Genomic DNA, 9,219 nt, shown 5'->3' with positions numbered 1-9,219 from the left:
GAAAAAATCATTTCTGAAATTGAACTTAAACTTTTAACCACTCATGAACCAGGGCAGCAAATGTAAAGCTTCATCCACCTGTCTGTGGCCCAATTCAACCCCGGTGGCGGTGACATCCACGATATCGGCATACACCCGCGTCCGTGATAGAACGTGGAACTTAAGCGCATATACCTACGATCAACGGTAGCTCGAGCTCGATCGGGCAAACAATGCCTGGCTAGTCCAACTGTCGTCGTTCGTTAGTACAAGCCGTGACAATCATAAGTATTGTTCTAAACACGGTGGAACTTAAAACGAGTTTTGAATAAAATATTAGTTTAAAACATAAAAAATGCTTTACATGCCAATTTTCCCATTTTTCACTTGTCTTTTTGTTACTAAAATTTAAATTTCCAAAACTCGTATTTATTTTTATTTTCGGAAAAATTAAAACATTTTTTTTTCAATTCCGTCGTGAAACTACTTACTTTTCCTGTCATTCTTGAACGACGAAATAGCCTACTTTTCTGTACCAAAAATAACAGAATCGAATAGCAACACTTTTCAGCACTTGTTTCGAAAAGTAACACTTTTCAACATTTTTTTGATTTAAATGATTTATTGACAAAAAATTAAAATTTGACATAAAATTTCACTCAGTGTGTGTTTTTTGGAATTGCAAAAAAATGTTGTATGGAACTCGTTACAAAACTTGATTTTTTCAGCACTCTTCGTATTTATCCAACTCGGTGAACCTCGCTGGATAAATGTACGACTCGTGCTGAAAAAATCCTCTTTTTGCAACTTGTTGCATAAACTACTGTTGTGACTGCTTAAAAGCTAAAAAGCCATCTTTTGTGCCACAGTTAACCCTCTACAATCCAACCCCGCCTTTGGACGGGCTTCGAGCAAAACCAAGCAAAAACATGAAAAAATTAGATAGGCAAAATGTAATGATAGGAGGTGGTAGAATAGGCCAAATACTAGCAAAAACAAACATAAACTAATCAAAACAAATGCAAATAAAAATACTAAAACTGAAACAAGAAAAACATAAAACAAGAGAAGTAAAGTTTTTTGTAGAACAAAATTTGTTCAAAATTGCCTCTTTAACAAGGGATAAATAAAAAATTTCGAAAAAAAAATTGGGTGTCAGAGGGTTAAGGATGGTGCAAATCTAATACCGTAAACTGGGGTCAATCGGGATCCATGGGGCGAATTAGGACAGCAGTTTCAACCATGTTGGAGCACAATATTTTAATTTTTCTGGTTGGTTTTGGTTAGAACAGACTCAAAACAACAAAATGTGTACATCCATTTTCCAAATTTAAAAGCTTAAAGTGCTCTAAAAATTGCTGTCCCTATTCAAACTGAAGTCCCGATTCACCCCAGATTACGGTAAGGGTTTTTTCATGGAAATATTGATTTGAAAAAAATGAAATATTATTATACAGCAATTCCCCACGAAAACAGCATGATTCGAAAAAAAAGTTCTTCGATCGGGCTCAATTTTTTTCTGGGAGTTCCTTGGCCGAAATAATTGGACCCGTATTTTGTTGTTTGGCCATTAGGGTGACCTATGCCGTATTAGGGTGGTCCAAAAAATGGCAATTTTCATCGATTTTCGCAAAAAAAAACACTTTTTTCTAAGAATCATATCTCCGCGCCATTTCATTCGATTTTAGCTGCCTTAGATGCAGAAGAAAGATGATTAGTTCAACTATTTGGGAAAAATAATAAGAAATTTCAAAAATATAGCTTAAAATTTGAAAAGGTCGTATGAAAACTTAAAATACTGTTTTGAAGGTCTCGGGACCAAAGAGCCTATATCTGAAAATATTTTTATCGGATTCCTCTGAAAATTTCACATAACATATCAAAAAATTGTGAAGTTATGTTTTCGATACTCTGAAATACGATTTTTTGAAAACAAAAACTGGGTTCTTCGACGCGCCACCCGCAAAAATGGGAAAATTACAAAAACGAGAAAAAATCAACTTTTTCCACTAAAGCTGCGAAAACTTGAAAATTTCAGCGATGACCTATACATGTTAGGGTACCAAATAGCCGAACTAATCTCCTTTCTTTTACGTCTAGGACAGCTAAAATCGGATAAAATGGTGCGGAGATATGATTTTTTGAAAAAAGTAGTTTTTGAGAAAATCGACGAAAATTGCCATTTTTGGACCACCCTAACACGGCGTAGGTAACCCTAATGGCCAAATGTGGATCCAATTATTTCGGCCAAGGAACCCCCAGAAAAATTTTGAGCCCGATCGGAGAACCTTTTTTTCGAATCATGCTATTTTCGTAGGGAATTGCTGTATACAAATATTTAACAAAAAATCATTTTTACCATTAACATTCCAACGCTCAAGGCTCCAAAAAAGTTGGAACGGTAACTTCAACTCAATGGTTCTCGAGCATATCTCAACCAATCAAGATGATTCTTCTTTCCAGTGATTTGTTAGGATGTCTAGATGATTCTAGAACTTTGCAGAACTCAATTCGATCAAATCTGTAATTTTTGCGATCAAAAACATCGTTCCAACCTTTTTTTCACGTGTAAAAAAAATCGCCAAAAATTCCGCGGAGGCAGTCTTTTAAAAAAGGTGGAACGATGTTTTAGGTCGCAGAAATTACAGATTTGATCAAATTGAGTTTTGCAAAATTTTAGGAGAACCAGCGAGTTGAAGTTACCGTTCCACCTTTTTTGGGAGGCTTGAGCGTCCGTGTAAGTTGGACATGCGTTGGGCGTTCCAGTGTTAAAGAAAGTAGGGGAGAGTGGGGAGACTTGATCCCCGGGGACACTTGATCCCAAGCCTGTATCTCGTCACCATGTGGGTAAAACAATTAGCTTTGTTCTAGAAAGTTGTGCGAAATTAACCAAAACTCATTGTAGGAAACAAAGAAAAAAAATTAAAAAAATGTTTAGATTGAGTTACACACATTTTTCCAAAACGAGCTGCAAAAAACTTCCAAGAGATCTTTTTTTCTTTTTTTGATATCCATAGAAAACACAAAAAAAAAATATTCAAAAAAATATTTTTTATACATGAATTGTTTGATAAACTTATCAACTCCAAAACCCTTACGCATTTGATGTTAAATTTATCGTCATACTATTTTTACAATCAATTGTTTATAAAAGTGCGTTTAGGGAGACTTGATCCCTGCATTTTTACAGTCACTGGAATCAGCCTCAAGATTAAATAATTGGGCTGAGTTTTCGTACATAGTTTCCTTTAGTATAGTTGTACATAACTTACTGCAGTTTGATTCTTTTTTCAAAAGTTTTGTAAACAAAAATTTCCAGCTTTTGTAAACATGCTTAATTTTGGTCTAAAAAATAATATTATAAGTTTTTAAATATTTTACATACTAAACTTGTTATATTTTGAACACAAACGTACAGGTTTCATGTGAAATTGCTGTAACTTATAGAAAATTAAAAGTTTGGATGAATAAGAAACATTTTGCTTAAGATTTCTTCAAAATGTTGAAAGGGGGATCAAGTAACCCCTAACATTTTTAAAATGCCGGTTTAAAATATTTTTTTAAAACACTTGGCATGATTCAAAGAATTCAACTGATGAAATACCCTTATTAGCCAAACATAGATGAATGTTTATATCATGCAAAAAGTTTATAGTTTTGTGAGAAATTGACAGAGTTATGTGCGATACAAAAAAGGGGATCAAGTCTCCCCACTCTCCCCTACACAATTTTCAGGTACCGTAAACCGGGGAGACTTTGATAGGATTTCAATTTGTTTTTAGAATATTTTCCAACAGGTAAGGTTTTTCTCAAGATTATTATTTTTAAAACATTGCACTATTATGGAAAAAAAGTTTTTCAATAGTGTTTAGAAAAATAGCTACGTTAAAAATTCTTAGTTTAAATTCCGGGGTGACTTTGATAGTCATAGTTTTTCTTGTTAAAATCATATTTAAGATGTTCAATTTTTATTTGTACGTTAAATGTTCCATCACTAAAGTAGCTCATATAGTTTTTAAGAAAAAAAAAATAAATGTTTATATTTAGTTAACTAAGTTTATAAGCTTTTTATCAAAATACTAATAAATTTTACATAAAATTGTTGAAAAGTAGGAATTTTGCCTGAAATTTGTTAAAACTAGTTTTGTTTATAAAATTATCGATTTATATTGCATTTGAAACTGAATACAAAGCACGAATCACAAGTTTTCACATTTTACATGAAATTTGTTCAACTGAAATTGCCTAGAGTTCAATTAGTTGGGTGGTGACGCGCGGTCAATTATATGGCATTGTGTGTGAAAAGAAAAGAATTTTATTTCGTGTTTCATCCTGATTGGCTTGCCCACAAGCAGAAGAAAATCAGTTCAATTAGTTGGGTGGTGACGCGCGGTCAATTATGTGGCATTGTGTGTGAAAAGAAAAGAATTTTATTTGGTGTTTCATCCTAGTTGGCTTGCCCACAAGCAGAAGAAAATCAGTTCAATTAGTTGGGTGGTGACGCGCGGTCAATTATATGGCATTGTGTGTGAAAAGAAAAGAATTTTATTTCGTGTTTCATCCTGATTGGCTTGCCCACAAGCAGAAGAAAATCAGTTCAATTAGTTGGGTGGTGACGCGCGGTCAATTATATGGCATTGTGTGTGAAAAGAAAAGAATTTTATTTCGTGTTTCATCCTGATTGGCTTGCCCACAAGCAGAAGAAAATCAGTTCAATTAGTTGGGTGGTGACGCGCGGTCAATTATGTGGCATTGTGTGTGAAAAGAAAAGAATTTTATTTCGTGTTTCATCCTGATTGGCTTGCTCAAGTCCTTCCTACATCATCGTTGATCGGGAGGCACGACGTCGTGTGAATTGTTGCATTAAAATAAGTTTAAGTATTACTGTAAATGACTGTAGAAAAGTCCTTCCTTTATCATCAATGTCGTCTGGGTAATCGTGATGAAAAATTACATTTATTCAGTATTTAAATACCTGTGCGCGAGTGTTTTGGTGTGCTAATTAGAAAGACCTTCCCATAGCATCGTTGCTCGGAAGGCTCGCCGACGGGTTTGTTATGAAAGTCCTCCCCATAGCATCGTAGCTCGGGAGGCATCGAAAAGCCAATACCTTATCCTACTAACCCAAAAAATAATAATCACGTGATGCTTGAAGGAGATGCTGTGGATTCAACGGTCTCAAGCGGTATCAACAAGTATATGGCGAAAAACTATGTGCTTGATGAGTCTGCAACTTCAACTATCGGACTAACATTCCTCCCTTTTGTTGAACTGCAGGCTTCTTGGGAGGGCGCCGGTATTGACTAATAAAGTCGGGGACTTCAGGGGTTAAACAGTGAACGGATGGTTGGCTCCCACTGATCATTTTTGATTCATTGTTTAACTTCAGCTGATCTGTCAATAACGGAGTAGCAGCTCATTGGCAGTCAACCATGCTCATGCTCATGCTCATGCTCAAATTTGTTCAACTGAAATTGCCTATAAATTTGGAGATTTTTTTAAATTGTGTTTCGAGGACACATAATTTTTATTATTTACAAACTTATTTAACATTCTCCTAGTGGAAAATTGTCCAAAGAACCCGAAAATGCATTCCGTTTTCCGATTCAAAATCATGTTCATTGAGAAAATCATGACACTTTGAGAAGTTTTAAATAATGACTTTCAACAACATTTTCTTAATTATAGTTAACTAATTTTTTAAACATTTCAAAATTTTATGCAAAGTTCTTCTTGAGGTACTTTGAACACTTCTCTACCACGGTCAGTATGATTCTGAACCATTCCGTACGTATTTTAATTGTACTCTTCATTTTGCAGAAAAATCGCAAACCTATCAAAGTCACCCCGTTTTACGGTATTTATATTTGGGAAAAAGATATCTTCAAGCCATGGCAAATTTTATTTCAAGTTTTTGCCCCAACAAAAACATCATTGACTAATTTTGAATTCGATTTAATAATATTGAAAATCCCGAGTTGCATCATAAGACCAAATCTCAAAAAGAAGAATCCTGGAAAGCCGAAAATCCAAAGGAGGTATTTGGGTTTTGCTAAGACTGAAGTAAACCCTTGAGTAACCCAGTTGTAAAAGTCAAGAAAAATAATTTAATTATTAAGCAGATAGATTTAGAAAAAAATACTGAAATTCAAAATGTCAAGCCTGATTTTCGAAATTTCATAATGCTTATAAGTACATCATTACAGTAATGGTACCATAAAAAATTAGCAAAATATTAACTTTTACATTTTTACCGAACTATGCTCCAAAAATTCACAATTTCCGTAGTAACACGTCAACAGGGCGAATCTGTGTTTGTAAACAAGCAGTCTATCCCCCTCTTACTTGACATGAACTGTCACTTGAGCAAAAGGGATAGACTGCTTGTTTACAAACGCAGATTCGCTCTATTGAACGGTAATTTAATTTAAGCCGTTGCAAATATTTTTCAAAGTTTATGTCGCCTCCCCCTTCAAAATTGGTCTGAAAAATCAAATATTTATTCAAAAAACTTAAAAATTTCCATGAAAATAGAAGTCTTATCAACTGAAAACAATCTAAAATGATTTTTCTGCATTGATAATCATATTTAGCATGTTTGGGCTTTTTTAAAAATGTTTTGAATTTTTATCAACAGCAAAAATTTTATGTTTCGCAAAAATTAATTTGGCGTTTTTGTGTTTTGAATCTAACACCGCAAAAAATCATCGATGCATCGGAATTTTTCGTCGGGAGGTCTAAAGCATTTTTTTTAGATTTTATAGGTTATGACTACAGAAAGTCGCCGAAAATCGATGGATTCATGTAGATATCCATCAAATTTGTTTTAAATATGCCTTGGGAAACTCTTGACCAATATTTGACCTCCAGTACAAAGTTTCCGAAACCAAATTTAAAAATCTTTTCTATGTATTTTTTTTATAAAATGTAGCAACATATTGCCCGGATACAAATATGAGCATTTTAGAATGCTTAACTTGACTATATTTATTGTCCAAAAGGTTCCCCACATTTTGTTTATTCCTCTGTCATATTGCACCATAACATTTTAAAACATTTTTGAATCAATCATATTGCAGAGAACAGTTTGCAGAACCAATTTCCTTTTAAAAAATATCTGTTTTGGTTCAATGCATGCAGAGTTATTCCCAAATTCGTAAAATAAAGAGTTACTTTCTCCTAAATTTCGGATTCAATTCCCTTTCACACGATTAACACTGCCTACTGAGTTTTTTATGATTCTAATAAAACAATTTCAACAATTTCACCAAAATGTTATATTTATTATTTCGAGGTTTCAACAAAATATTAGCATCAGCTTCGTAACTCATCAGTTATCGGTCGCTGTTCTCATAACTATTCAAAAGTTGAAATCGTCTATGATCCACTCGAACTAAACACTTTACGTAGAGTTTAATATCTTACCTGAGCAAATCTCTACGAAATCGGCCGATTTCGACCATTTTTATTTTTTGTATTTTTTATTTGACTCAAACTTTGTGGGGGCCTTCCCTATGACCAAATAAGCTATTTTGCGTCATTGGTTCACCCATACAAGTCTCCATACAATTTAGGCTGCTGTCCAAACAAAAATGGTATGTAAATATTCAAACAGCTGTAACTTTTGACTGAATTTTCTGATGAATTTGGTGTCTTCGCCAAAGTTGTATGTATTGTTGAGGACTTTTGAGAAAAAATAGGTACACGGAAAAAAAAATTGCAGATTTTAATCAATTTTTTTTTCACATAAACTCAATTTCTCAAAATACGTATTTTTTTATTTTCGAGATTTTTTGATATATTTCAGGGGACAAAAATCCGCAACTTTTGAGTCATAGAGAAACAAGGTCAAAAAATCTGTCGCCGAGTATGAATTTTTGAAAAACTAGTGATTTTTGGAAAAAAAATCGAAGTTTCATGCAAAAACAAGTTTGACATTACTTTTTAATGCAAAATTGAATTTGCAAACGAAAAGTACTTTACAGATTTTTTTTATAAAGGGCTCCGTTTTCATGATATAGCCACGAAAAGTTTGATTTTAGCGAAATATTTGCAGTTTTTCAATTTTTTAAAATAGTGACAATGAGTGACAATTTCTACAAATATATATTTTTTTTTTTGAAAAGTTAAGAAAATTTGCCCTAAAATTGTCTAAGAGACATTGAAGATTGGACCTCGGGTGGCTGAGATAGAGCCGCTTTAAGAAAAAGAAACACGAAAATTGAAGTATTCTAAATCTCACCAAAACAACTCACCTTTTTCTAATGACGATATCTCAGCAAATAATGATCCGATTATCAATGTTAAAACATGAAACATTCGTGAAAATTACCGATCTTTTTGAAAAAAATATTTTGAATTTTTTTAAATCAAGACTAACATTTTAAAGAAACAAACATTGAATATTACGCCCATTTAAAATGCTAGTCTTGATTTAAAAATTTTCAATATATGGCAAAAATCCCAAGTAGAAGTAGTTTTCCGGCACACGCAGGGGTGTGGATATAGTAAAGAACCCACCCTTGGCAGCAGCCTGTGCTAACTAACATTCCCTTACCATCCCCAAGAGATCTACAAACTGACGTGGTGGGCGCCGTTGGTGGCCAACGACTGTTACCTATCTGCAGCAGTTCTAGTTTTGATGATCCTGATGTTTTATCTTTTCATCGCATTCATGCATGCTGTTGATAGAAGAAACATCACCAGATCGTTGAAGCATATAATCGTTGTGCTGATAGGTTATTACGGTCCTGTTCAGCAACGGAGGACAACCATGGGTCACTCATGCTCATTTTCATGCTCAAAATTTCAACGAAAATACAAGTCTAATCAGCTTTAAACAATTTGAATTGCAACTTCCTGTGTAAAATTTTCGCCAATTTTTAGGTATATTGAAAATTGATGATTGCAAAAAAACTGGTCTGCAGTAAAATTCATTTTATAGAACTTTTTTTATTTAAGTGTTGCAAGCATAACTTTTTGCTTAAATTTTATATTTTTTGTGGTCTGCCTAAAAATTTAAACAGTTTGCAGAACAAGTTACATTTTTAAAATTTAATAATCAAAAATTAGACATTGGAAATAAAGCAATTGAATAATTAAAAAGTTCAAAAATATAAATAGAGTTAGCTACAGTCCGGAGCCCTCAGGGATGTTTTAACACGGGGAAATTAACCGCAGTTCTATTGATTCGCATGGATTTCTTTTATAGGGGTTAAATAATTATACAACTCGACTTTA

Source organism: Culex quinquefasciatus, chromosome 1, assembly GCF_015732765.1.
Source record: "Culex quinquefasciatus strain JHB chromosome 1, VPISU_Cqui_1.0_pri_paternal, whole genome shotgun sequence".
In the NCBI taxonomy this organism is placed as follows: Eukaryota; Metazoa; Arthropoda; class Insecta; order Diptera; family Culicidae; genus Culex; species Culex quinquefasciatus.
This window is presented reverse-complemented; position numbering follows the sequence as displayed.